Source organism: Bemisia tabaci, chromosome 8 (genome assembly GCF_918797505.1).
Source record: "Bemisia tabaci chromosome 8, PGI_BMITA_v3".
NCBI classification, from domain to species: domain Eukaryota; kingdom Metazoa; phylum Arthropoda; class Insecta; order Hemiptera; family Aleyrodidae; genus Bemisia; species Bemisia tabaci.
Window position 1 is genome coordinate 44,062,089 of NC_092800.1, and position 27,895 is coordinate 44,089,983.

The 27,895-nt window shown below is 38.9% G+C and overlaps 1 protein-coding gene across 2 annotated transcripts in view; it reads left to right on the plus strand.

The window, feature by feature from the left end:
- The window catches only part of side-IV (sidestep IV), a 648,417-nt gene that overhangs the window by 196,353 nt on the left and 424,169 nt on the right, over positions 1–27,895 (plus strand). The window lies entirely within an intron of this gene.

Here is a 27,895-nt window from a genome sequence, read left to right on the forward strand (position 1 = left end):
TTCGCGCCCCTCACGCTTTCGCTCACTTTAATTCAACTACATTTTCCATTCGGGGACCATTAATTCAGGCTCATCCGAAAAACTCCTGTCTCCACGTAGAATCGAATGCCACTAATGCTGTTTTTATAATAATCCAGAAATTATAGCTCCATATGGACGTATTTCTATCAAACAGAACTATGTGCATTATGACGAGAGCCCTAAGACGCATAAGAGTATATGCATAACAGGGCTCACGTCATAATGCACATAGTTCCGTTTGATAGAAATACGTCCATATCGCAAAATGCAGTACAATTCTGGCGTGCTAAGGAAGAACGCCGTATGAACATTCGAGAGTTGCCAAATTTCTTCGGATAAAACATGTATTTTTGAGGAAAGATATGCATATTTCTCCGTGAAATTTTCGGATGTGTTAGATCAAGTCGCGAACAATATTATCAGAAAAATTTGGGGGAAAAATATTCAACATTTTCCCAGTAAATTCGGTTTTTAGTAAAGCAAGTCTGGCAACGTCTGAAGGAATTGAACGGCGTAACAATCGCACCAAGACGGAAGATTGCCGCAACATTTTTTGAAGGATTTTCACATGTTTCTCAGAAATCTGTATTTTATCACAAGAAATTTGGCAACGTCAAATAATTTTTAAACGATTTTACCGACTTAAACGATTTTTTCCCAGCATGGCTTCTTACAGTGTACCATAAGGTTAAAGAGCCTGGAAAGATCTATTGATTGAAGTTGTTGAAATAGTGTGTACTAATTCAGGATTGGGCGCCTTCAATTCCGGTGATACCTCCAGGCTTACCGTTAAGTTAGTTTAGTTGCGTGACCTAACTTGACCCAACCTGCCTCAGTTCTGATCGGTTACTGAGCTCTCTGGCCGATCAGACTTTCACAACTCGGGCATATTCAATTACAGCAAAGACAAAATGTTTTCTTACGTCCCGGAATTATTTTTTATGTCTTATTTTTATATAAAATTTAAATAAATAAATTTTTATTTTTTTTCAAAATCCCAGCTACACTTATCACCAAAATTACATAGCATTTTTGGCCGGGGGTATTCTTCATCCACTTCATCCATTTCTGCTCAAAAAGGAGAAAGAAATTTATTGCCAAGTGAATAAGGAGTTTTTATTTAAAGCAATGCGCCTCTACACAATTTGAAAAGAAAAGCATGAGTTTGACGATCTAGTTTAATTAGTTCAAGGGTTGCCAGACGTCTTGTATACCATTTCGAGCATTTATTTCACTAATGTCTCCTTCTTCTTTCTGTTCCAGGTATGTGTTCACATTTTTAAGCCGAAACATCAATTCAGTAAGAATTTTTATTTTTATCCCCTAAATTTTTTATCCTCATTAATAAGAGGAACCTCACGGGAAAGTGCAATTTTTGACGATTTTTGAGTGTCTAATGTCAAATTGGGTCAGATAATCAAAAAGCAAGACCGAAAATAGTGATGTCCCTAGAGGGTCTCAAAGACTGCATATTGAGGTTAGGCGCACGGATCAATTATTTGTAGTTTTTTTCATGAAAGAACGTAACTACATTTTAATACTGCCAAACTAGACCTATCTGCATACCAATGAAATGGCACATGCGTTGTCACTACAACGAGCTGGAAATGGACCACTAGACAAGGTACGAATTTTAGCATTCTGATACATGTTTTTGAACCAAAATTTTACGTAAAACACGATACGCACAACGAAAATTACCGAAATCAACTCCTTACGAAGATATTTAATGATTCTTGATGCGTGAATTCAAACCACCCGCTCATGAAAACTCAATGCTCTACGTGATTCACATCGCGCGCTAAACGTTATCATGACAGTCTCTGCGATATACAAATCTGGCTACCTCAATTTTGACGCTTTGGCTCAGCTATAGCAAATTGCTTATAATTTGAACAACGCATGGTGGAAAATTAACAGTGCTCGATTGAGAGGCTTGCTGAAACTGTTGTAGTGCGCGATTTGACTCACGTAGAGCTTTGAGTTTCTTGTCAGCGGGCAGTTCAGAATCCGCGTAACCAATGTGAAATAAAAAGATTAATATCTTTGTTAGGAGTTAGTTTCAGTCATTTTCGTTGCGCGAATAGTGTTCTACGTGAGATTCTGGTTAAGAAACATGTATCAGAATGCTTGAATTCGTGCCTTGTTTAGTGGTCTATTGTTGTTCTCCACCGCAAAATGTAATGCAAAACCATTTGGAAAACATTCTCAGGGTGACCACTGTCAATAAATACCGAAAAATAGGCAGAAATTCAATGCCATTTTGAAAAAGTAGTAAAATTTAAGGAAAATTGGTGGTGGATTCGAAAATACCGAGTGTTTCAAGCAATTTTCAACTAGTTGCAGTTTCGCATATGCAGAAGCGAAACATATTAGTCAATTCATCAAACATGTTTGTTGGTTTGTTAAGATAAACGATGGCCAAGTTTCTCGGGCATAAAACAAGAAAGAGCCTCCCAAAAAAGGGCCTTTTTTGGCCCCTTCTCTGAAACTCGGGGATTTCATTCAAATCAAGAGAATCAGCAGTATTACCGTATCAACAGGAGTATGGATTTGAAGATAAGACTAACTGTAGGTAAAATGTCTCAAAATGACATATTATATCCGATGGAGTTGTTTTTTAAAGTAAGATATTTGAAAATATGCGAATTTTTCAAGCTTAAATATGCAAATTTTGCAACGCTGTATCTTGAAAACTGGACGTATACTCAAACTAAAATTTTTACTGGAGGCTCGTCTCATCATGAGGTTTCATTTAAGCTGCATACGAATGAAATCCCAGAGTTTCAAAAAAGAGGCCACTTTTTGGTAGGCTTTTTCATTTATAATATCAGAGAAAATCGGTAAAGTATCAGGAAAATCCAAACTAAAATTTCAGTAGATTGGTATTATTGGCGATTGGAAGTTGGACTTCATTTTGCAATCAGGATTCAGTTGTCGGTCTCCTATGGTGTAGTAGTTGTAGCGCTAGCTCTATGATCTGGAGGCCCCGGTTTCGATTCTTGGCCAGGCGATCCGAGTTTGATGGTCTCAAACAATGGTTGCCTGGGACTGGTTGTAGCGACGGAGGGGGACGAGATTAAAACCGAAGGGACAAAAAGGGATCAGCCCATGTGGGCTACTTGAAGTAGTAAAAAAAAAAATGAACTACAATATTTGGAGTAGTTTAGAAACAACGTATGCATCATTAGTTTCCCCATGCATATACGTGTTTTTACAGATGAGCCGGACATTTTAGTTCCTAATTGCAATTTCATACCGATCCGACAACCGTCTCGGAGTTGAAAGCAATCGCCTGACTATTTATGACCTTGCCTACAGGTGAGCACTCTCAACGCGGCATTATTTTTACGAGTAAATCATACCCGCGGCGGCGGGCTTGATTTCATATCCCCTCCCCCTCTCCCCATTTAAAAGGCAAATGAAAACGGCACCAATAACTTTTTTTTTACGGCCAATGAAAGGAAAACGGGCCCCGGTGGAAACTTGAACTTGCCGGCTCTATTTGCATATTATCCTCCGCGCGCCCGCCCCCTTCTTCGACGAGGGGGGGGGGGGGCGAAAAAAACCGCGCGCCCCCTATTCTCGCATCTGTTTCCTTTCCGGAGCCGCTGGGTTGAAGAAAAACGACGTATGAACACTTTCAAGTTGCTAGATTTCACCCGTAAAACGCAGTGGCGTGGCATTCTTTGCGATATATTGATTGATCGGCCATTTAAACCTATGGAAAAGGATCGATAAACAGGGTGTTTGCAGCGAACACCTTAATAATCGATTCTTTACCGTGGGCTTAAATGGCATAACAATTGATATATCGCAATTCACGCCACGCCACTGATAAAATGGTTTATTTTCGAAAGAAGTTATAGATCTTTTGCTTGAAATTTGTTGACACTTCTATTCTCCCTTTTCTGGACAGAGTCGGATGATTCAGACTCACAAGCTAAGGAAAAAAGGACAAGCGGGAGACACGAACAAGAAGAAAAAGAGAAATAAGTAGGAGGAAAAGGAAAATATAAAGATGCGCATGAAGAAATTCTGCGCCCTCTTCTTTGTTATTTCTTCTCCTCTTCTCATTCCGCTTCTCTTTCGTCCTCTCCTTATCTTCTATTTTTTCCCTCTTCATCCTCCTCTTATTTTTTCTTATTAAGTGCTCAGCCAATAAGGTGCACTTTTTGATTTCAACCCGCCGCTTGAGTTCTAGAATAGTACAGTATTGCAGGAATTGAACGGCGTAACAATCGCACTTAGATGGAATTTTCTCAACATTTTTTGAAGGTTTGTCGCACGTTTCTCAGAAAATCTGCATTTTATCAGAAGAAATTTGGCAACATCAAATTATTCAGAACCGATTTTTTTCCCAGCATGGCTTCGTACAATGTACCAAAGGAGATAAAGAGCCTGGAAAGTTCTATTGGTTATAGTTGTTGGAATAGTGTGTACAAATCAAGGATTGGGCGCCTTCAATTCCGGTGATACTTCCAGGCTTACCGTTAAGCTAGTTTAGTTGCATGACCTAACTTAACCCAACCTGACTCAGTTGGGATCGGTTACTGAGCGCTCTGGCCGATGAGAGTTCTACAACTCGGGCATATTCAATTTCAGCAAAGACAAAATTTGTTCTAACATCCCGGAATCAATTTTATGTTTTATTTTTTACAAGGAGACTCATCAAATTATTCCATGAATTTGTGTCACGTTGTATGTTTGGTAGGTAAATGCTATCTCGGCTCATGTGCGATCGACGTTTGTGAATCTTGGCATTACAGGGTATTTTTTAACGGAACACTTGAGTTTTTCAGTCCAATTTTCGAAATTTTAAAATCAAAGATGACAGACGTGACCCAGAATGCTATCTCGGCTCCTGTTCGATCGATTTTTGTGAATTATTTTCTGACGGAAAACTCGATATTTTAGTTAATTTTTCAAAATTAAAAATACGTCAAAGAAAATTTACGATGAGAAACTTTAAAACTTCCGCTAACCACTCCCCCGATACCTACATATTAGAGGTTCTCACTCGTTTTAAACACAACTCCTCTGTCTTTTTTCATCTTCTCATCCTCTTCTATTTACTATTTTGACGTTATTTATGATGAAATGAACTAAGTCGTACGCAAACCATAAGCACATCGCTCCGTTCACCATGAATACGTCCGGTTCTGCCTACTTTCTCGTTTTCTTTATCTCTTTCTTCTTCCCTTTCTTCCTCTCTCTCTCGCCTCTCTCTTTTCTTTTCAATTCATTTCTAGTATTCCCTTTTCTCCCAGCTCTTGTTTGTTCTCTTTTACTTCTTCTATTTCTTCTCTTCCTGTTTCACTTTCCTCTCAATTTTTACTTCATTCCCCTTTTTTTCTAGCTTTCTCTTTATTCTCTTTTGTGTCTATTTCTTCCAATTCGGAAGGCAAAAACCCTGCTAACTTATAAAGTTACATAAAAGTTACTTATAAGTATAGTTACTTATAAGTAGGTATAGTTACTTTAAAGTTTACTTATAAAGTTTAAAGTTATTAAAGTTGCTTGAGGTTAAATGGAGAATTTGCAGGTGTCTGAAAATTGATGAATTTCGTATTTAAGTGCATGGAAACTGAGTGAACTGAACACGAGGATACCCTTGCTTGGTTCATGAATTGAACAATTATTGGAGAAGTTGTAACAACATTATTTAATCTGCTAAAATACGTGTGTTTAAATAGGAAATGCTGTCAGATGACGTCACTCGGTGGTGCATTTTCTCACTTTTAAATCTATTTGTATACTATTTCCCATATCAGAAAAAAATTATAATAATACTGTGAATTCAGCTCTTTAAGCACTTTCAGATGGAGCAATAAAAAAATTTGCATGCATATTCTCCTTGATAATACACAATGGTCTAAAAATTAGGAGAAAACGAATACATAGGAGTGCCCCCAAAAATTCACATTAACAAAGGAAATTTGGCAGCGTCTGAAAGCTCATACGGCGTTCTTCTTTCGCACGGGCCCGTTTTATGCGTCCCAGAAGCTGCTCTCGGGATCCCTTGGAGAGGACGTTTACTCTTTTTTATTCGCGTGCAAACAACGTCCCGAATCGTTCATACTTCGCAACTTTGTAGGAGCGTTCCAGAGGCTTATCGGAGAAACGACGCCACAGTCATTGGATCCGTATGACGGTTACGTTTTTTTCGATCAGCCGATCGGGTTTGTTGATACTCGAGCACGGGAACACGAGAGTGGCGGGCACTTACGGGCCCGGTTTTACGACCGGGGTCTCTGATAAGTTGCGCTTCGATTCAGCATGAGCAAGGCTCGGGGCGCCAACTCCTCAGCCTTGAGGTTTGGGTCAATGCACGCACTGTATGAATATGAATAAGTCCACGATGGAAGCTAAAAAAGTTAATAATTTTTTGAAAATTTTAAGGTGATTCGTCAAGCTCAAAAGAAGTGGTCGAACTGGCATGCGATACATTGCATCCTTTAAGTGAAAAATTTCGGCAGGTTTTGAATTTGTAGCAGAACAAAGGACGATAGCCCCTGCGCATGAGCCTAAAGAATCAATCGAAATTCAAAAATTCGCAAATTCAGAGAAAAGAAAGCAGAAAAATGTTAGGGAAAAAACCTCGTATTCGATTCAGCTATCAATTTCTGTATTGAATGCGAGGTTTTTTTCCTAACACTATTCTGCTTTCATTTCTCTGAATTTTGCCGATTTTTGGGTTTAGAATGATTCTTTAAGCTTATGTGCAGGGGTTATCGTCCTTTTTATTCGCTAAGAATTCAAAATCTGCCGAGATTTTTGACCTAATCGGTGCGATATATTGCATGCCAATTTGACTACGTCACTTGAGCTTAACGAATCACCTTAACCTAAATCGAGGTTTTAAATTAGTTTTTTTTCCAATTCCGCATCAAAGCGTTATTATGTATACAAAAACTTAGAAATAAAAACTCAAAATTACAAAAATGGCTATGTTTCTTCGTCCTGTAAAACCGTCTGTTTGCGGATAGGCGGTATATTGCTGCGTTCTACCATAGCACTGCAGAGTAGTGAATCCAGTGATTTTATACCCATCCGCGACTAATTGTGTGATATAAATAGTGCGTAAATAGTATTTTTAATATCATTTTAAATAGGTTTTGTCACCAGATAAAGCTTTTTGCGGCAAAACCCAGAAATTTAACTCAAGTACACAATCTAAAAAGTAAGCAACTTAGCATAAGAGAGATCAAGAAGGACCTGAAGATAGGAATTTTCCCGGAAAGGCCATCGTCTAAAATAATTTAGGAGAACCGGGAGATCAGGAAACAGAAAAGGTACATTTTCAAAAAATTATTATGATCCAAATTTCATGGTCACTTCTTTAGCAAGACTCCACGGTGTCTACGAGTGCACGAGGAGCCGTCATCATACAGCTAATGATGACAGAAAAATTTGCTGAGGAACGGCTCCTCTCAATAAAAAAAAGAGAGGGAGAGAAAAACATGTACTACAGAGAACCCAAACCACGCGGGTCGACAAACGTGGAGGGGAGAAAAAATCCAACCCGGTCCGCGTAAAGAGAGACTAAATGCAAAATGCGGAGGCGCTTGCTTTACTTGTTGCCGGGGAGAATGTGCTCGCTTAGGCTTGACACGAAAAAACATATTATTTTGCCAGCAAGATGCCCTGTCATGTCATGTTATTTACCCTCACAGGGAGACCAAAAAGCCTCCTCGCTCTTACAGATGTTAATAAATGAATACAAATTAACTTCTCCCTGTTGCGGGGAGCAAGAGGTTGTAGACTTGTTTTGTGCTTGTGAATTCACTCTTCTTTTTCTTCCTCTTCCACTTCTCCCTCTTCTTCTTAATTTTCCTCTCTTCTTCTTCCTCTTCTTCCTCTCCTTCTTTCTTTCCTTCTTTACCCTCCTCCTCATCTTCCTTTTCTTCTTTCTATTCTTCCTCTTCCTCCTCAACTTCCTCTTACTCTTATTGTTCTTCTTATACTTCTTCTTATACTTCTTCCTATTCTTCTTCTTCCTTTTATTCTTCTTCTTCTTCTGCTTCTTCTTCTTCTTCCTCTTCCTCTTCATCTTCTTCCTCTTCTTTTGACCCAAAGTGCATTCACAGGGAAAGTTAAAACAACGCGGCTCATGAATTTCACAAACGGGAATAAAGATTACACAAATTGAACGTTTTTTGTAATCTTTGATCAACTCATTTCCGAATTCCTGTCATCGTTCCCTCTCTCATACGTTTGTTTCTTGATATTCCCCGGTCCAGTACACTTCATAATCCTTGAAATTTTTGTAAGTGTATATGTTGCAAGCAATTAGCAATCGCCAGCAATTTGAAAGGCATGAGTGAATAAATAAAAAAGAATAGATTTCAGAAATGTAGGAACAAGATTGAAGTACAAAGTACTGATTATTTTGCCTTTAATAAGAGGGGACATTTTTTCCTCCATAAGAGAATGGTAGTAATAGGTAAACTGACGAGAGCGTATGGTGGAAGCCATGGCCTTAGTTGGGTTCAGTTGGGTCACGCAACTAAACTAACGCCGTGACAAAGCGTTGAGTATCACAAAAAATGAAGGCGCTCCGAAACGAGATCATGCTTTTGAAGGCCTTAACGCATCAGGCCTTCATTAAGCTGATTCACATCGAAAAAGTGTAAATGCTTGCAAACTGTCGACGATTGCCAATTGCCAGCGACTAACACTATCTTCAGTCCCATTTATGACACCGCGGAGGCTTAACATCAGCCTAAAATACGGGAACTAATCAGAAATGGATTTTTATTGTCTTTACTCTCAGTATTTAAGGGACTCAATTTTGGCCGGGTGATAAACCCCGTTTTTCCAGCCATCACGCTATCAGGCTCGTCCAAAAGGAATAAAATTAATAAAAATTGATTGAAAACCGATAGAACCTGGAATCTGAAGTGAGCTTTATAAGAGTAACCATTACCTGTTCCATGAATTTAAGGCACTTCTTTACCATCTTGGGAATGACTGTCTGTATGTTAAAACGCTAAAAAAAATGTGCTATTCTTTATTTCTAGTGGACACTAGTGCAAAAAGCGCTCGCTATCAGCCGGCGCTTAAAAAATCATAATTTTTCACTTGTAAATGCATCAACCACGTACATAACATACTGCATTTCAACGCCGCAAGAAATCTGCGCGCATCTTGTATTTTCACTAGGAAACTGTTGGGCAATATTTTACTAGAAATCTCACTAATTTTCATTCCAAGTGAGTACTTTCAGCTATATATTGGACGGGTATCGCAGTTTTTTTCATGTCAAAATACATCGTATCTTCTTACAGCATATCTAGAATAGCATATTCCGACATTTTCATCGTGATATTTGAGTCATATTCCGTAAGCGTTATCTTTTCTTTTGCCGTTGATAAATTTCGCATCGTACTCATTGAAAAATTCTGAGTCTCATCCTGAAACTTTCGGAGCATGGTGTACGTTTGTATGTAAAACGCAGTAACCACGAACAAATAAGTGCCAGGACGTTTTCCAAGAAAGAGACTTGCGTTGCATGGTTGCGTTGGCCCTGTCGCTTCGCTTCCGACGCGTCACTCTGTTTTAACAAAACTCCATCAAACCCAGACTGTTGCGACATGCAGGGCATACAGTAAGAAATAGGAACCGACATTTTGTTGTTCATATGAGAAGTAGAACACGAAATGGATTGCAGTTAGGAAAAATATCGAACCAGCGAGATTACAGTGTTTTCAAAATCGTGCAACTTCTCATTTTTTTTTAAAAAACAATACTAAATATAGTACAGAATTAAAATGTACACAATTATTTTCCTTGAAAATTAACAATTTTTTGGTGGGAAGCCAAAATCATTTGTTATTCTGGGAGATTTTTTAGACAATTATAGAGAAGCAAACATTTATACAACACTGTAATCGTGCTGACTCCTTTTTGCTAAATGCGATCCAAATAACCTAAACGTCCGGTTAATATTTTTCAGTTAGTTGACTTTTAGATTCCTGGAAAAAAAGAGGTTTAAGGATCGTTGGATGACATGGGTATTTCCAATTAATTGCGGTAGTACCCCAATAAATACTTAGGTCACTAGCCTAAATTATGCAGCATTGTCCTAACTTGAGTTGTGGTACTACCATAATTAATTGAAAATGCTCACATCATCCATCAAACTGGGGCATTACTACAATTTTAGGGGATAATCCCTAACCCTTTTTTCTGTGTTACATCAGCGTGGTGCACATTTGGCAATGTCGGAATGTTTTTGGTCTGACCCCCTGAAATTAATCCATTTGATCAAAAAAGACTCTCTGCCGAGTTTTAGCCAAATCGGATAGTATTAACCCATGCCAACAGAGCCGTCTTTTTTATATGGGATTGTATATTGAAAAGCGCTTTTTCTCCAGAAAAATATTCTTGACTTTGCCTCCTATCTTGAATGAGATTTGCTGACTTTTTGTGCGATTTAATTGGACGTATTTGTGCTAAAAGGAACTATGTGCATAGGGTCTGTGTGAAACATAGTTCCTTTTGGTAAAAATAGGTTCAATTGACACTTGTATGATTCCACAAATCAACATATTTAATAAATTAAATTAATATTAAAATAAATTCGAGAATAAATAAAACTGTTTATTCTATCGATAAACAACTAATTCAGTAGTTCATAGTTCTTTTTATATACAAACACGTCGAGTTTCCCGTGCTCAAACAGACAACAGTCGAATATGAAAAGCACCGGAGGCCTTTCAGTTTTTGCGTTTACATCCCAGGGCGGGAGTTGAAATTGTTGATTTTAAAACGGAACGTAAAATTTCCTTTTGTCCGCACTCGCACCGAAAATGTTCCGAATTCAATCGCGTGCAACATTGTCGAAGCTATCCGCGGAACGGCAAAAATAACCCTTGCACCTCAATTGAACAGCCCACGCGAAAAACAACGTAAATGCTGCAGGTATTCGACGGTAACGACGTCCTTTTTCGAGTAATTCGAGCACTTCAATCAACAACGAAACACAACGGTCCTGTGTATCGATTGCCTCTGTTTTCAATGTTCGTTTCCGACTCTTTCGATCAATGTCGCCGATTATTGCGACTTTAATGCAGATGCCTCACGAGGGAATCGAATAATTTTTATATTTTGGCAACGCTGTTTGTGATACATTCGGTCATCCGCGAATCAAACGTGAAATTCTTGCTCGGTCGAAAATTCCACCCAGTGCCACGAAATAATAGTAAAATCTACAGGAGAGCATTGCGTGTGCACTTTGCAAGGGTACACGGGGCGCATATTGTTATCTATGCTGCCGTGCTTAGCAAGAACGCCGTTAATTCATCAAGATTTTCCCTTGTTTTTTGAAACTTAACACTTTATAAAATTAAAACGGTTATACCCATGCACCTCAGATTTTCAGGATAAATTGTTGATAGTATTTGCAAAAAATTCTTTAAAAATATTGTCCAAAGGTACACAAGTTTTTCTGCTTTGATACATTGTTTCCAATAAATGTAAAATGGCGTTTACGGCGTTTATGCGTTGCACGGCAGGATGGCGCAAAATGAACAAGATCAGCCTAACTGCATTTCACGTTGCGTAATTTTCTCTAATATTTTAGTTTTTTAAACAAGGGACCAAACTACTTTATAGTTTTGAACTCTCGGAGAATTTACTCTACAATATACTTACAAAAATTTCAAGTTTTAGTGTGTTCAGAAATCTGCGACATATCTCAAACATCCAAAGAGAGCGGACTCTTCTAGAAAGCATCGACCACTGATAGCCGCAAAAACTAAGGAACTCAGCCCGGTAGCTCTTTGAAACGGACTGTGACAAAAAAAGAAAATTGTAAAAGCCCAAGAGTCTTTACATTTGATTAAGTTGTTCATCATTTCAATGAAGATGGACCAAAACTTTTATGCATCGCTTCTCTTTATGCTCGCGTACCTCTCGAGGTTCAATAGCGGTATCAAAGGGAATAATAGGAGCTTTTTCAATCCACGGATAAAAGTCTCTTGCGGGTCGATTTTTGAATTGTTGTCGAATGAGTTGATCGAAACCTCCCTATCTTCTTGATGGTATATATCGATCAAGGTCATTCGATAGCTCCCTATCTTCACGATGGTATATATCGATCGAAGTACATATATAATCGTTATCGAATGAGTTGATCGATAGCTCCCTATCTTCACAATGGTAAATGTCGATCGAAGTTATTCGATAACGATTCGATATTCGACCTGCTGTGCGGAGTACTTCTCGAGACGGTGAGTGTGTTAGACCAAAGCTTCACGTCGAAATCATCTCTCGTAAGTCGGTGAAAGAAGGGCGGTCCCACCTTTGGAGCGAGCCCTTATCGAATGGTCCATTTAAATTTGGAGCCTCTCCGCGTAGAGTGTATCGCAAATAAACTTGAGAGTTCAGTGTCCCGACAGGGTTTTCACATCTCTAGAAATCGGAAACTTTTGAGCCGGAGAGCTCAGTCTCAAACACACTGAAAAAAGAGATTGGTAGAATTTACCATTCCTTCACGCTGTATTTCACACAGCGTCAGTTCAGAGTCAATTCTGCCAGAAGAATGATAAACGTTACTATATACTGGTACAGGTAACCATTCCTCTGGCAGAATCAACTTGTAAATTCTACCAATATTTTTTTTTTCAGTGTAGACAGGGTTCTCGTTGATCGGGAAAACAGGGGTTCTTTAATTTTGCAAGACAATCTTTGGGAAAACAAATTGAATCCGTGCAAAAACCTGTAAATAAATGGGAGGTCTGTACCATGTATGAGTAAATGCGAAAGAGATAATTTTTTAGCCTTTAAGTTACATGTATAGGTAATGTATTTGTGCCATGTATAGGTAAATTCGAAAGAGATAATTGTTCAGCTTCAATGTTCCGAAAACAGTCAAATAAAGGCCTGCCGATGATCGCAAAGTCACGAAAAACGTCGCGAACCGAGTTAAGTGGTCTGGTAGTTTTACTGTTGATACTTTAATCGCAGCATGTTAAAAAAAAAAAAAAAAAAAAAAATCTGAACAACATTTTAAATTTTCTTAAAAAGCGGGTTCATTGGAAGTTAGTGACTGCCAACAGCCGCAAAAATCATTAAAATCGGCTCAATAGATCTCTCGAAATGAGACATCAGTTTAAGACTGAATTTGAGCGCACATTGTTGAAATCATCCTGTCGTTTAAGAGTTCATTCATCTTAATGGTGCTCATCTTCTTCGGGAATCTGAAAAACGCGCCTACATACAAAACAGCTGAGTGCTTCTCTAATAAAAAGTATTAGAGCTTTCCCGATTGTTTTCGATTGCATGGCAATCTCTTTATAAGAGTGGCTAGTTCTCCTATGTCAGAGACAAAGTCGCATTTTATGGAGCAATCTAGCAACGCCGCCTCACATTATTCTTTAGCACTTGGTCGCTTTATTGTTGTCCTGGCGATAAATATGATAACTACATATTCGCGCTGAATGTTCGTGAGGACGAGTATACCCTCTTTTTATTCAAGTTTTCCCGTCATAACGGATGTTGCAATGTTTGCACGTCATTATTTCCTGCAATGAAAAAGCGCATAAAGGGGTAGGATCATAAGCCGAATCGATGATTTTGCAAATGCACCGGAACAATTTGGCTCACGTAAGTAGAAGGGAGCCAAACTTAAGGAAAAAAGAATCTATCTGAAAATCTCAGTAACGAGGCAAATGCGCAACATGTTTGCTATCAACTGTCCCTGAAAAAAATTGAGATTTTCCAGTAAAATGGAGACTTTGCAGGTGTCGCATTTTGTAATTTCATGTTTAAAATGATACTGCTAGGAATACTTACCCTTCGTTTCTAAATTGAACAATTATCGGAGAAAATATGACAAGATAACCGCATCTGCTAAAGTACATGCGTTTAAATGGGAAATATCGCAAGATGATGTCACAAGGCGGCGCATTTTCTCACATTTAAATCTATTTTTATACTATTTTCCGCAGCCAAAAAAAAATTATGTAAAATACTGCAAAATCAGTTCTTTAGGCGCTTTCAGATGAAGCAATTAAAAAAATTGCGTGCAAATTCTCCATTCTAGTTCCTACACCGAAACTGAATCAAAGAGCCACACACATGAATATGAAACACATGAACACACATTATTATGAAAGCGTTGGTGAAAAATCATTTTCGTCAGACTTTACATGCAGAACTGCCAACCCGTTCCACGAGCAGGTCTCTTCTCTGCCATGGTTCCTGCCCGCTTAAAGCTGCCCATCCCTGTTGGGGGTAAAGCCCGCCGGAAAACAAAGATATCCTGTTTCTTACGGTACTTTCACACGAGATGAGATACGCGTAAAGTGGGGACTTTAAATTGCGCCGAGGTAAACAGTTTACCGACGCTGGGGATGGGGTTACCTTGAGAAACTATCCGTGTATTTAGGCCAGCGCCCCCCCCCCCCCTTCAGCCGTTTGCCCGCCCCGCCACCCCATAGCTCCTTCGCAGACTCACCCCGTGCGCATTGATTGTATCTCGTGTCAGTCGCGCTAACTAAGCCTGACATTTGCATCAACGGCGCAACCCTTTGTTGCCAAATCACTGAGGCTCCGCCGAAGTTAGGGAACGCACTAAAAAAAATTGTATGCTGTTTTAGCACCTTGGATGTCAAAAATGTGCCTGGTGATCCTAAGATGCTACTTTGAGTGCCCACGCAGTTGAATTTGCATTCATAGGATGTAAAGTCAACTGCGAGGGCAGTAAAGGGAGCATCTTGGGATCCCCAGACACATTTTTGACATCCTTGGTGCCAAAACAGCATATTATTTTTTTCAGTGCGGGCCTCGCATCATGGGTATTTTAGGCTCCAAAAGGGTTGCCAACATTCCCCTATTAGATATCCAATAATGCGTAGATGTATTTTATGCTTAATGCGCGTGAAGAATAACGGAGCTCTTGCGTTAATAAGGAATTTGCGATTTAAGTACGAAAGGGTCATCAGTTGTGCTGATCATAGAATTGTGTTTTGATGCTCGAATCACGTAGATTAGCAAAAAATAATAAGATTCGTCCACACCGCAACTTTCTACGTTCAATATCAACCGAGATATCGCCTTTTTGAAAAGCCGGGTTTTTGACGTCATCCACCGCGGTGGTGACACTCTTGGTTACTTCCACCTTGCTTTCATCCGCGTTTCACGTAGAGTGACCAGTGCTAATGTGTGTCTCCTTGACTGATGAAATCAAGGTGGAATAAATCAAGGGTGTCACTACCGCGGTGGATGACGTCCAAAACCCGGCTTTTCAAAGGACGATATCTTAGTTAATATAGAACGTAGAAAGTTGCGGTTTGGACTGATTACTTTAAGCTAAAATCTACGTGAATCAAGCGTCAAAACAAAATTCTGTGACCAGCGCAACCGACCCATTGATGTGTAAAGTTTCGCGAGAATCAGGATGGGTGGTTTTCTCTGAATCAACTCCAAACCTCAAAAAAAGCTCTGAAAGTTGAGGCCGTAATGGAAGGGATATCCCACGCTACCCTGAGAGTCCTATGAAAAAATAGGGAGCAAATACATTAACAGGGTTGCCACTTTCTTGGGAGCCTCCCAAACTGAAAATATGGTAACCCTGCCAAGTATTTGCTCCCTATCTTTGCGAAGCGAGTTTATCTTGATATAGATTTGGACTGTCAGGGTAGCGCGGGACATCCCCTCCAGCACGACGTCAACTTTGAGAGCTTTTTCTGTGCTTTTGAGTTGGTTTTAGAGAAAACCAGTGGCAGCATGGTGTTTCGCGCGAAATTTTACATGGAAATCAGTGTTTAAACTGCAAATTCCTGACACATGCAAGGGCTCCGTCAGGCGTTCACCTCCGATTACATCGCTTATATTGTCAGAGCGAGGTCTCTAGAATATATTTTCTATGGTCCTCCGAGTAGAGTACCTGTATAGCGAGAGTATGGACAGATGTGAAACTCCGAAAATCCATCAGGCCTTCACCGATGCTTCTGCGAATAAAGTTAGGGCCCAGAAATGCAGCCAACCTATGAATTTCAATTATCCAGAACGATTTACTAATACTATTGTTACGAACCGTCGTTTATTAAGCACGTGTTTGACTCAGTTTTTGCATAAATTTACTCAATTTTGCGGAAGAACGCTCATTTCTGTACATTCTTTGCCATCATTGTTAGAATTGGAATCTGCAGACTGGCAGTGAAATTTTGTGCGTTAGAAGTTGGTTAGAAGGGTGGCTGCACTTTTGGGCCCTAAGCCCTCCATGAAGCGATCTGTCCATACTCTCGCTATACAGGTACTCTACCTCCGAGGACATTTATGCAGATATGACTATATCGCTAAAGTTGGCAACAGTGTTAATTGTATCAGCGCTGTCTCCGCGAGACAGTCTCTCGTTTTTGTGGCGGTTCGCGGTAAAAACTAACCGCACCCTCAAACCCCCTCCTTTACCCTCGCACCCCCTCCATCCACCTCTCGCTCGTCCCATAACGCTGTCGTGCCGGGGGAAAACGCCGTATGAACTTTCAGGCGTTGCCAAATTCCTTTTGATAAAACAAGAATCCCTTGATGAAGTTATGAATATTCTTCTTCCAAATTTTCAGATAATTTTATTCGTATTCTCACCTAAAGTTCCTGAAAATTTCAAGGAAAAATATTCATAACGTTCCGCCAAAATAAACATTTTATCGAAGAAAATTTGGCAACTGTCGAATGTTTATGCGGCGTTCTTCCTTAGCATGGCAGGACGGTAGACTCGTGAAGGGTATCCACGGCCTGGTCTCGGGTCGCAGCAAAAAACGCCCGGGAGAGATCGGTCGAGATCTTCCTGTCAGGTTAGTTTGAGCGGCGTCGGGTCCATCGCAACTTGGCTCGCGGGACAGAGATAAAAACCGCGCAATGGACCACTAGACAAGGTACGAATTTAAGCGATCTGATACATGTTTCTTAACCAAAATTTCACGTAGAAAACGATTCACACAACGAAAATTACGGAAACCAACTCCTAACGAAGATATTAACGTTTTTATTTCACATTGGTTACGAAGAATTTGAACTGCCCGCTCACAAGAAACTCAAAACTCTACGTGGGTCAAACCGCCCACTACAACGGTTTCAGCAAGCTTCTCAATCGAGCAATGTTCATTTCCCATCATGTGTTGTTCAAACTATTAGCAATTTGCTATAACTGAGCCAAAGCGTCAAGATTGAGGTTGCCAGATTTTTATATCGCAGAGACTGTCATGATAACGTTTAGCGCGCGATGTGAATCACGTAGAGCATTGAGTTTTCATGAGCGGATGGTTTGAATTCACGCATTAAGAATCATTAAATATCTTCGTAAGGAGTTGATTTCGGTAATTTTCGTTCTGCACATCGTGTTCTTCGTGAAATTTTGGTTAAGAAACATGTATCAGAATGCTGAAATTCGTACCGTGTCTAGTGGTCCATTCCAGTTAAAATCCTGCGTAAATCCGTCCTTCTTGTCGGGCTATTGTGTAGCTAGTGCGTTCGGAAAAGTCGCGTCGCAAGTTTCGTCACCTTAGAACCGCAGTATGGAGAAACGCTTTACGAATATTGGCCGCTGCAAAATTTCTGTTGAGAAAAAAAAAAAAAAAAAAAAAAAAAAAACAGATTCTCTCAACAGGGTTGTCACGGTCAGGGAATTTTAAATCGTCAGGAAGAACCTGGAAATTTCAAGAAAAAATTGTTAAGCTACCTTTATTTGCTGTCTAGAATAGGTGTGACATTTCGAACAACAAAAAATCGAATTCAAGTTATCAAAAAAAAAGCAATAAAACAGATCAGAGATACTGTAGAAAACGAGAAATTTCGAGACACTTGAAGTCAAAATAATAATTCATCTACATTCTGAGACATTCTGATGATAGTTCATTCTTGTGAAATGTATGCCAACATCAAATTTTCGATAAAAAAAAGCGATAAAATAGAGCAGAGATACTGTAGAAAACCAGAAATTTCGATACATTTGAAGTCAAACAAAAAATTCATCAACATTCTGGACATTCCGAGATGAACAAAATCGACCCATTTGTAATATATAAATTAGGAATTTAAGTATAAAATAATCAACTCAAGTAAAGAAAACACACAATTTAATACTCTGTACCTATCCGTAATGAATCTGTATTTCATCATCATCAGTACTATCATTAAAATAGGTACCCTGAAGGTACATACAAAAATATTCTTGTATTAATGATGTCTATAATTTCTTTTAAACTCTAGAAAGTTTTGATGCATAGAAAAATTTTGTGAGTTGCAAATATTATCACAATTATTGTATTTTAATTGGATATTTGAGAAAGTTTGATGAAACAAAAAAAAAAAAAAAAAAAAATAAATAACGTGGTTTGCTTCTTTCAAACTTGCAGACCTTAATTCATGGATTCGACGAAAAAAATGAAGAAATTGAGCTGGGATTTCTTAAGGAATTTTTTAAAAAAGTAAAGTCTCAGACCTAATATTTATCTCAGTGATGACATTTTTGAATGATTGCAAATGCGTTGTTTCTAGTTTTATAATTCAGAACTCGCGAAATGAACGCAATTTTTGTTCATGAAGATTAGGTACCTGCGAGAGATGAACACAAATGGGAGGAGAAAGAGGAGCGCAGATAAAGATTTTCATTTCATGCGTGAGAATGGTCAAAAACTATCAGTTAAAGCTCTATTAATGCATAAAAAAGGTGCTAGAGATAGGGTCATGAGACATTACAATTTGAATAAATTATTGGCCCCTGTGTATTACTACCAAAACCAGCTCATATTTTGTCGGCGATTAGCCGAGGGTAAAACCCTCGTTTCCACCGTCCACCACGAGGAGGAACCGACATCAGACGGCAACGCTTCCACCGTCCAACTTACAACTCCCATGGCATTACGTTAATTTGAAATTCAAAATTTTGAAGAAATTTTGAAGAAATTGAGAAGAAATTTTAAAAGACAAAGGCATGGGGCTCATGCCTTTGTTTCACTCGAGATCGGATGCCCTATAGCCGGTCCGGACCGACCAGTTTCCTCCTTAAGATCTCTTCTCCGTTCTGCTTTTTTCACACGGACTCCCGCGCGAACGAAGCACAACGGATCTACTCAGTTCCTACGAGATCAGAGGTTTAGTCGAGTGAGATTTAGTAAGGATAACCAGTGACCTCTTCAAGATCTCATGCCATGAAGAGTTGGGTCGCCTCGAGGTCGCGCACCCTCACTCACAACAGTGAACAATTCGCAATGACCGAATGCAGGGAACTCCTCTACCACCGTGCGATCCAGCAGTGAGACAACAAACTCGTAGCTGGATACTCTCTACAGAGATAGAGATTGCTGAAACTTTGTCCGGCTTGTTCGGCCCAGGAGAACAGAATACCCTGAGCCACGAGACCCCGGAACTCTCGTGAAGTATTCGGCTCTCCTGCATCAAAACCTACTTCAATCTGCAACATCGCCCCAACCACCAGCCCGTTTGAGAGGCGTCCGACCCTCCGGTTCCGACTTTGCCTGGTCTAAAGTGTCCCGGGGGGGATGACGGCTTTAGACTTAATGCGCAAGCATCGGCAGATACCGGAGGTTGACCAGTACAGGATTGCCAGGCTTCGATCGGTCACCCCTGCAATTGGTCACTGACGAATCGCGCAAAGTCGGTCACAGATCGGGATTTTCAGACCACTGCGTACCGGTTGATCCTTGCACCTCGCGGTTCAAGGATATGGCCTAACTACTATCAGTGGTCCCCTGAAGATCATCGTTCCCCTCATGTTCCTAAGGTTCCGCTTGATCTCTTCCGTAAGCCAGGATATGGACTAACAACCAAGGTAATAACGTACCAAGGTTCCGCTTGATCCAAGGCTGCAATGGATATGGGCTAACGACCAAGATAGCCCTGCCGAAGCAGGACACCGAGGATGCGCTTGATCCATGCCTGAGCGAATTAGGGATATGGGCAACAACCAAGGTAATAACGTACCGAGGATGCGCTTGATCCCATTTCTCTACGATATGAAGAGATATGGGCTAACAACCAGAGGCGAGGGAGGGTGCTGAATCACAACAGGTCCTCTGAAGATCATCTTTCCCCTCATGTTCCTAAGGTTCCGCTTGATCTCTTCCGTAAGCCAGGGATATGGGCTAAAAACCAAGGTAATAACGTACCAAGGTTCCGCTTGATCCAAGGCTGCAATGGATATGGCCTAACATCCAAGGTGTGAACAGCCCTGCCGAAGCAGGGCACCGAGGAAGCGGTTGATCCATGCCCGAGCGTATTAGGGATATGGGCAACAACCAAGGTAATAACGTACCAAGGATGCGCTTGATCCTAAATAGCTCGTTACGATGTGTGAAGAGATATGGGCTAACAACCAGAGGGAGGGTGCAGAATCACAACAGATTGCCGGCGTTTGGCACGGGTCAGAGACCCGTCCCAGGTCCACCACGAGGAGGCTCCGGCACCAGACCCTTTTCTCTCGCTTCTCACGTTTCCTCTCGCTTTTCCTCTCGATTTTCTTCTCACTTTTCTTCTCGCTTTTCCTCTCGCTTTTCCTCTCGCTTTTCCTCTCGATTTTCTTCTCACTTTTCTTCTCGCTTTTCCTCTTGCTTTTCTTCTCGCTTTCCTTCTCGCTTTCCTTCTCAATTTCCTTCTAGCTTTCCTTCTCAATTTCCTTCTCAATTTCCTTCTCGCTTTCCTTCTCAAGCTTTCCATTTCAATTTCCTTCTCGCTTTCCCTCTCACTGTTTTACTGTGTGCTTTCACTGTTTTATTCTCTTTTATGTTCTCTCTATTCTTCTCTTCTTCTCCCATGTCTCTTCTTTTCTCTCCTCTCTTCTCTCTTCTCTCTTTTCTTCCTGTTCTTTCTCTTATCTTCTTCCTCCTCTTTCTATTCTTCTTCCTCTCCTCAAACTTTGATTTTACCCTATACGAAGAGGTACTTTCACGAATGAGCCGTAAATAGTATTTTTTTTATTGTAGAATATAGTCTATTTGATCCCCAGGGAATCTAGTAGCCAGTAATAGACTTCTGACAGTGCTTCAGAAGACAAACGCACACTCCGTCACCGAGACAGAGAATTGACGAAGGAAGTGATTCGGTCACTTCATTCAAAGTTAGGAATAGTCTCAAAATTGTGAGCAATAGAAAAATGTTGAACATCTTATTTGTAATCAAGAATCTCATTCCTAGACAAAAGTCCTGAGGACAGAAGAACTCGCGATCCCAGTGGCGTGGCGTGAATTGCGATTTATCGATTGTTATGCCATTTAAATCCATGGTAAAAAATCGATTATTAAGGTGTTCGCTACGAACACCCTGTTTATCGATCCTTTTCCATAGGTTTAAATGGTCGATAAATCGATATATCGCAAAGCACGCCACGCCACTGCACGAACCGTCCATTTTTCATCATTTATTCCGGTAAAAATAACGTTGAATCAATAAGAAACTCAATGAAACACAACCACACCGAAACACACTCGCTCATCATATGTATGAACTGATATTAATCAAAATTAATCATTTATTGTCTCAAACTGTGTTTTTTGCTAAGTCCTGACGACGGCTGAGGCCGAAAAGCTTCGACTATTAAGTTCCTGAATTTCAAGTTAACGTGAGTTGACAGTTTATTTTAACCCATAGCACTGGCTACCCGACAAACCAAAAATTACACAAAAACTACTACCATAATGTTGTAAATCAACACTTTCAATACAAATTGTCATTGAAAGAGCAAAATTGACTCTGCAAGACGGATTATAAATATTAGTCGAAAAACAGTAACCTCAGGCGGAATTTTTTTCGTTTTGCAAAACAACTTCTAGTATAGCAATAATGAAAGTTTTGGTGGCTCACTTGCCTCGGCACAGTAAAACTAAACTTAAGAGAGCTCATCGTTTCCCGCATGAAAGAACGTAACTTCATTTCAATGTTGCCAAATGTCCCCTCGCAAATTGCATATTAAGTAGGAGAATCTTGAACTTTCCTAACTGGAAATTTCATTGATAATTTTCCCCGAGATTTCATGCAAAATTAAAATAAAAATTACACAGGCACATTTTCATTAATTTGTTTTACAAAGTTATGCCTGAAAATTGCACAGGCATAACTTTGTAAAATAAATTAATTGGTTGAGTCAATTTGGTGACCTTGGAATGGAGTTACATTCCTTCGTACGGGAGACAAGTTTTACATTTAAACGTCTGGTCAGTTCTACTTATATGTGACAGACGAGGGTTAAATGGACTACATTTTGCAATTAGGAACTAAAATTTTTGGCTCATCCTTAAAAACACTTTTGTGCATCGGGAAACTAATGGCTCATAAGTTATTTCTAAACTGAGTCAGAAATTATAGTTCCCAATTGCAAAATGTGGTCCAAATGAGTCTGGAGGCTATTGGAGCGGAGGAAAACTTATTATTCATGTGGAAGCTACCTTTCATAACAATATGACGGGCCCCTTTTACTAGTGACCAGATCTGTAAGAGGAGACCTATCTTTCTGAGGACAAAATTCTTTTACTCAAGAAATTTGATCCTAAATCTCAAAAACTGTCGTGAAGCTTGAAGACAAAAATTCCTAGGTTGTAGAAAAATGTTGTTCATGTGTCCGCAAAAAGTTAAGAACAATTTTTTCCCGGATTAGAAGCTCTTTTTACACAGATCCACACACAAATGGACTGCATTTTGCAATTGAGCACTAAAATTTTTGTCTCAAGTTTAGAAACAACGTAAGTACCCATAGTATCATATGCACATAAGTGTTTTTATAGATGAGCCAGAAATTGTAGCTCCGAATTGCAAAATTTAGTTCAAATTAAGTAACGTTGACTCAGACCGCTCTCGGCGCTCTCTGCTCAATCTTCACCAGATTGAAGGCAAGAAGGAAGTAAAGCAGATTTCCACCACGACGCACTTTTAGACCCCAGCTCGTCAAAAATTCTTCCAAAGACACGAGGCACTCTGGAAATTCATGAATAATCATCCAAAATTGTTACATATTGTTACTTTGCTCTATGATGACCCATGTCTCCAGTAAAAATCTTAGCTTGAGGATACGTCTGGTTAGAAATACAGCGTTGACAAGTTTCCATATTTAAGCTTTAAAGATTATCGTATTATCAAGTATCTTATTTTCTGTAAACAACTGTCATTGGATGTTTCGTGATATTTTAAGACATTTTATCAACAGTCAGTGTACATTTTTCTAAAAAAATACGTTAATAATAAATAATTTTCCTACGTTAATGCTGTTGATTCCGTTGATACAACGTTGCAAACTTGACATCACAGACCTATAAAAATGCTCATTTTGTTCCGTTTTTGAATTAAAAAACGAACTTATTGAGCACCTAAAGGTATGATAATGTGGTTTAGCTGAAATTCTATGAGAAGATTAGTCTTGTGTAAAAGTTTTACCGCGAGTGTAAGTATAGATCTAACGATACAGCGTTGCAAAGTTTATGTATATAAGCTTTAAAAATGTTTTTATTTTTAAGTTCAGTGTTTGTTTGTTTGTTTTTGTTTTTTTTTTTATTAAATAAACCATAAACGTTATCTGCAGATGTAAGATTGATTTGTAGTGATACAGCGTTGCCAAGCTTACAATTTTGAACTCAACGAAATATGATTTTTTTAAATTTTTTTTTCCAGTTTAAGATAAAATCAATGGGTATTATCCCTCATATCAATCCAAAATATCAAGGTCTGATGTCTGTTCCAAGTGACAATTGGTTTTTGCAATAATATTTTCGCCAAGTTTATTCACAATTCTCTCCAAGCAATAAATAATAGACGATTTTAAAATAAAGATGTTTCCAGTAGTTATTTGATTTTGCTTATTTTTTTATTTACATTGACTTTTTTTCTTTCATTTTTATATGACTTTCTACCGTACATTATTTTTCATTTTTTTTATTTTTATTTTTTATAGTTTTTTATCTTCTTCCTTCAAAATATTTTATTCATGTGATGCTTCAGTATCAGTCCTGTCTTGCCTTCAAATATATAGAAAACGCCTAAACATAATGCCAATTTTAAACTTTCACCCTCCAAAAGTCATATTTAAATAATTTTAAAATTCTCTCTTAAGGAGGCGTCTGGGTTTTTTATACATTAACGCAATTGAGATTTAAATATTCTATTTAGGTTTCAAATTATATTTTATTGTTTTGTTGGTGTATTTATTATTTTTCGTTCATTTAATTTACTTTGCATTTTTTCCCCCTTTTTTTCCCTTCTTTTTAATATTTTCAAATTTTCCATTCTTACGTTCAACATACTCAGTTTTTAATGCATAATGAATGTATCGTCTATATCGAGATTTTTTTTCTACTTAAAAAAACCCAAACGCCTCTATATTCTATGTTAGTTTCTTCATTACACCTAAAAAAGGTTGAATTTGCAACTAAGTCTAGGCAGAATATTTCAGATCTTGAAAGCAACGCTAATGCTGAATCATCCATTGTATTCCAAATATCCTCTGGAATTACATTTTAAAGTAAAATAACTATTGGAAGTATCCTTACTTTTAACTAATTTTATACAATCGAATGTTAAAAGAAAAGCAGATAAAATTTGCAACGATGTTATTTTAATGCAATTGTCACCCAGGATCAACATAAAGCCTCCACATTTCGCTTCACATTATTAACCATTAACTCATATTGTATCATGTCTCCAATACAATAACAAGAAAAAGTAGACATTTTCATAGATGAAAGATGTAAACTTCGCAACGCTGTATTGCCCAAAATTATCGTATACTGATTAAATCTATGCGATACGTCTAAACTTTGCAACGCTGCACTGCCTAAAATTATCGTATACTGATATAAATTTTACCATGAGTCTGCGAGTATCTCTAATTGTATATTATATGTCTCAAATACTGCTACAACATACAAAACTATAACAAATGGGTATTTTTAAAGGACAAGAATGTAATTTTTGCAACGTTGTACTGCTATTAACGGCTCATCCACAATTTGAAACTTTCACTACGGATTTTCTTATAATTTTTCAGTTACGCGTCATGTTTACTTGAAACTTACATTACTTGTTACTTACATTACTTTGAAATTGGCTTTAGGAAGAAATTCTTCAAAAATATGAGGATTTTTAAGACTCAAACATGCAAACTTTGCAACGCTGTAGCTCCAAAACCAATGACGTGGCGTGAATTGCGAAATATCGATTGTCATGCCATTTAAACCTATGAAAAAGGATTGATAGACAGGATGTTCACAGCGAACACCTTAATAATCGATTCTTTACCATAGCTTTAAATGGCATGAGAATCGATACATCGCAATTCACGCCACGCCACTGTTCAAAACCAAACGTATCCTCAAGCTAAAATTTTTACCGGAGGCTTGTCTCATCATAAGGTTTCATTTCGGTCACGTACGAATGAAATCTCCGGGTTTCAAAAAAGGTCGCTCCCCTGACATAAGGACGTATCTCACTTTTCACATGAACCGCAGAGAGCATGGATTTGAATGTGTCCCAGGGCTCACGAGGAAATTGAGATTCGCCCCTTCGTCAGAGGAGCGACGAAACGGGGCCACTCATTGGGAGGCTTTTTAATCTATTTTCCCCCCTCAATTGGACTGCATTTTGCAATTTGGAACTATAAATTCTGGCCCGGTTTAAAAAAAACGCATGTGCCATTAATATCCCTATGCACATAAGTGTTTTTTTTCAGATGAGCCAGAATTTATAGTTCCAAATTCCAAAATGCAGTCCAATTCGTTGTTACCTCCCACGAAAGAACATAACTACATTTGGATTACATTTTGCAATAAGGAACCACTATTTCTGACTCTTCCATAAAACCACCGTTCTGCACAGGGAAACCAATGGCATATACGTTGTTTCTAAAATGAGCCAGAAATAGTGGTTCCTTTTTGCAAAATGTGGTCCTTTTCATTGTTGCCAGATTTCGCCTCGTAAATTTGAATTTGTAAAGGAAAATGTTAGGTATTAATTGTACATTTCACTGATTTTTCCGCTGATCTCATGAAAAACAAAAATAAATTTTGGATAAAGATTTCGCTTTCTCGTGTTTGTGAAAAATTGAATTCTTTGAATCAATTTAACAACCTTGGAATGGAGTTACGTTTCTTCGTCCGGGAAATGACAAAAACTGAAGCTGAATCCTGTCGTAGCGAATTCAGTGAATAGTTTATTCTGCAGAATCTTGGAAAAATAAGACAGTTTCAAGGCATTATGTTCCGTAGTTCTGCAGTATTACAGAAACAGAACATCAGGAAAAACTAAGCATCGTCAAATCGTCGCTCCTCTGACGTAAGGGCGTATCTAGATTTTTGCATGAGCCTTAGAAAGCATAGAGTTATACGGAGCACAGGGGTCACGTAGAAATCATGTTACGCCCCTACGTCAGAGAAGCGACGAAATGTAGCCTGTAGAAATCATGTTACGCCCTTACGTCAGAGAAGCGACGAAATGTAGTTAAGTTGATTCTACGTACACGGAGAAAAAAAACTCGTGCGCGGGACCCGAAGTTTAGGTCATATGCATCCCTGAAGTTTTCGGATTGAGCATCTGAACACTTTGGGTCTAGCTGTCGATGCTCGGATCACACAGCTGAAACTTCAGTTCTTACATCTGAAGTAATTCAGGTGTGAGAACCGAAGTTTTTCAGATGTGAGAGCCGAAGTTGTTGAGGTGTGAAAACCGAAGTACTTCAGATGTAAGAGCTGAAGTTTCAGATGTGTGATCCAAACCTCAGCAGCTGGACCTAAAGTGTTCAGATGCTCAATCCGAAAACTTCAGAGATCCATATGACCTAAACTTCGGGTCCCACGCACGAAGTTTTTTTCTCCGTGTAAAATCGCCCGAATGATGACAGCGGCGATGATCAGCGTTGAAGAAGAATGATGGGCTTGTAGGACAAAGCGCGTAAGTGCAGTTTTTGCTACCTCGAGAAATATGTGTTTGAAGTTTTGAAATTACATGGATCCTTATGGCGGAAAGAAAGTTCATACTGACTTTTTGAAGCTGAAAAATTGAAATTTGAGAGGGAATTTTTCACAAAACATGCACTTAGAGTAGTTTTACTTGAAATCATTAAAATCTGAACTTTTTCCAAAACTGCACTTATGCGCCTTGTCCTCCAAGCCCATATGCCAATATGGCCCATATGCCAACAAGCCAATATTTTAGCAGCCCATTTCAAAAATTGAAATTATTGACGGTAACCGATTCATCAGAAGTTGAGGTGATTCGATGAACGCCATATTTTGTGCCAGAACGACATGCGAAATATCGTGTCGATTGGTTTCATTTTTTCAGCTACTCGTCATTTTTCTCGAATTTTGAGATCTCAATTCTGTTGTCAGGAGACTAGAGCACTCGCTTACCAATTTTAACAATGAAATTCAACGTAATAAAGGCGTGGTTTTTTTAGAGAGAAAATATCGCATTCGAGTGCACTTTCGATATCAGTATCGAATGCGATGTTTTCTCTCCAAAACAACCACGCCTTTATTAAATTGAATTTCATTGTTAAAATTGGTAAGTAAGTGCTTTAGTCTCCTGACAACAGAATTGCGATCTCAAAATTCGAGTAAAATGACGAGTAGCTGATAAAATCTGATGCGATATATCGCATGCCATTCTGACTCAAAATATGGCGTCCATCGAATCACCTTATAAATTGATTTTACCTAAAATCGCCTGAATGATGACAGCGGCGATGATCAGCGCTAAGGAAGAATGAGAGGCTTGTAGGACAAAGCGCGTAAGTGCAATTTTTGCTACCTGGAGAAATATTTGTTTGAAGTCTCGAAATTACATGGATCCTTAAGGCGGAAAGAAAGTTTAAACTGACTTTTTGAAGTTTAAAAATTGAAATTTGAGGGGGAATTTTCCACAAAATATG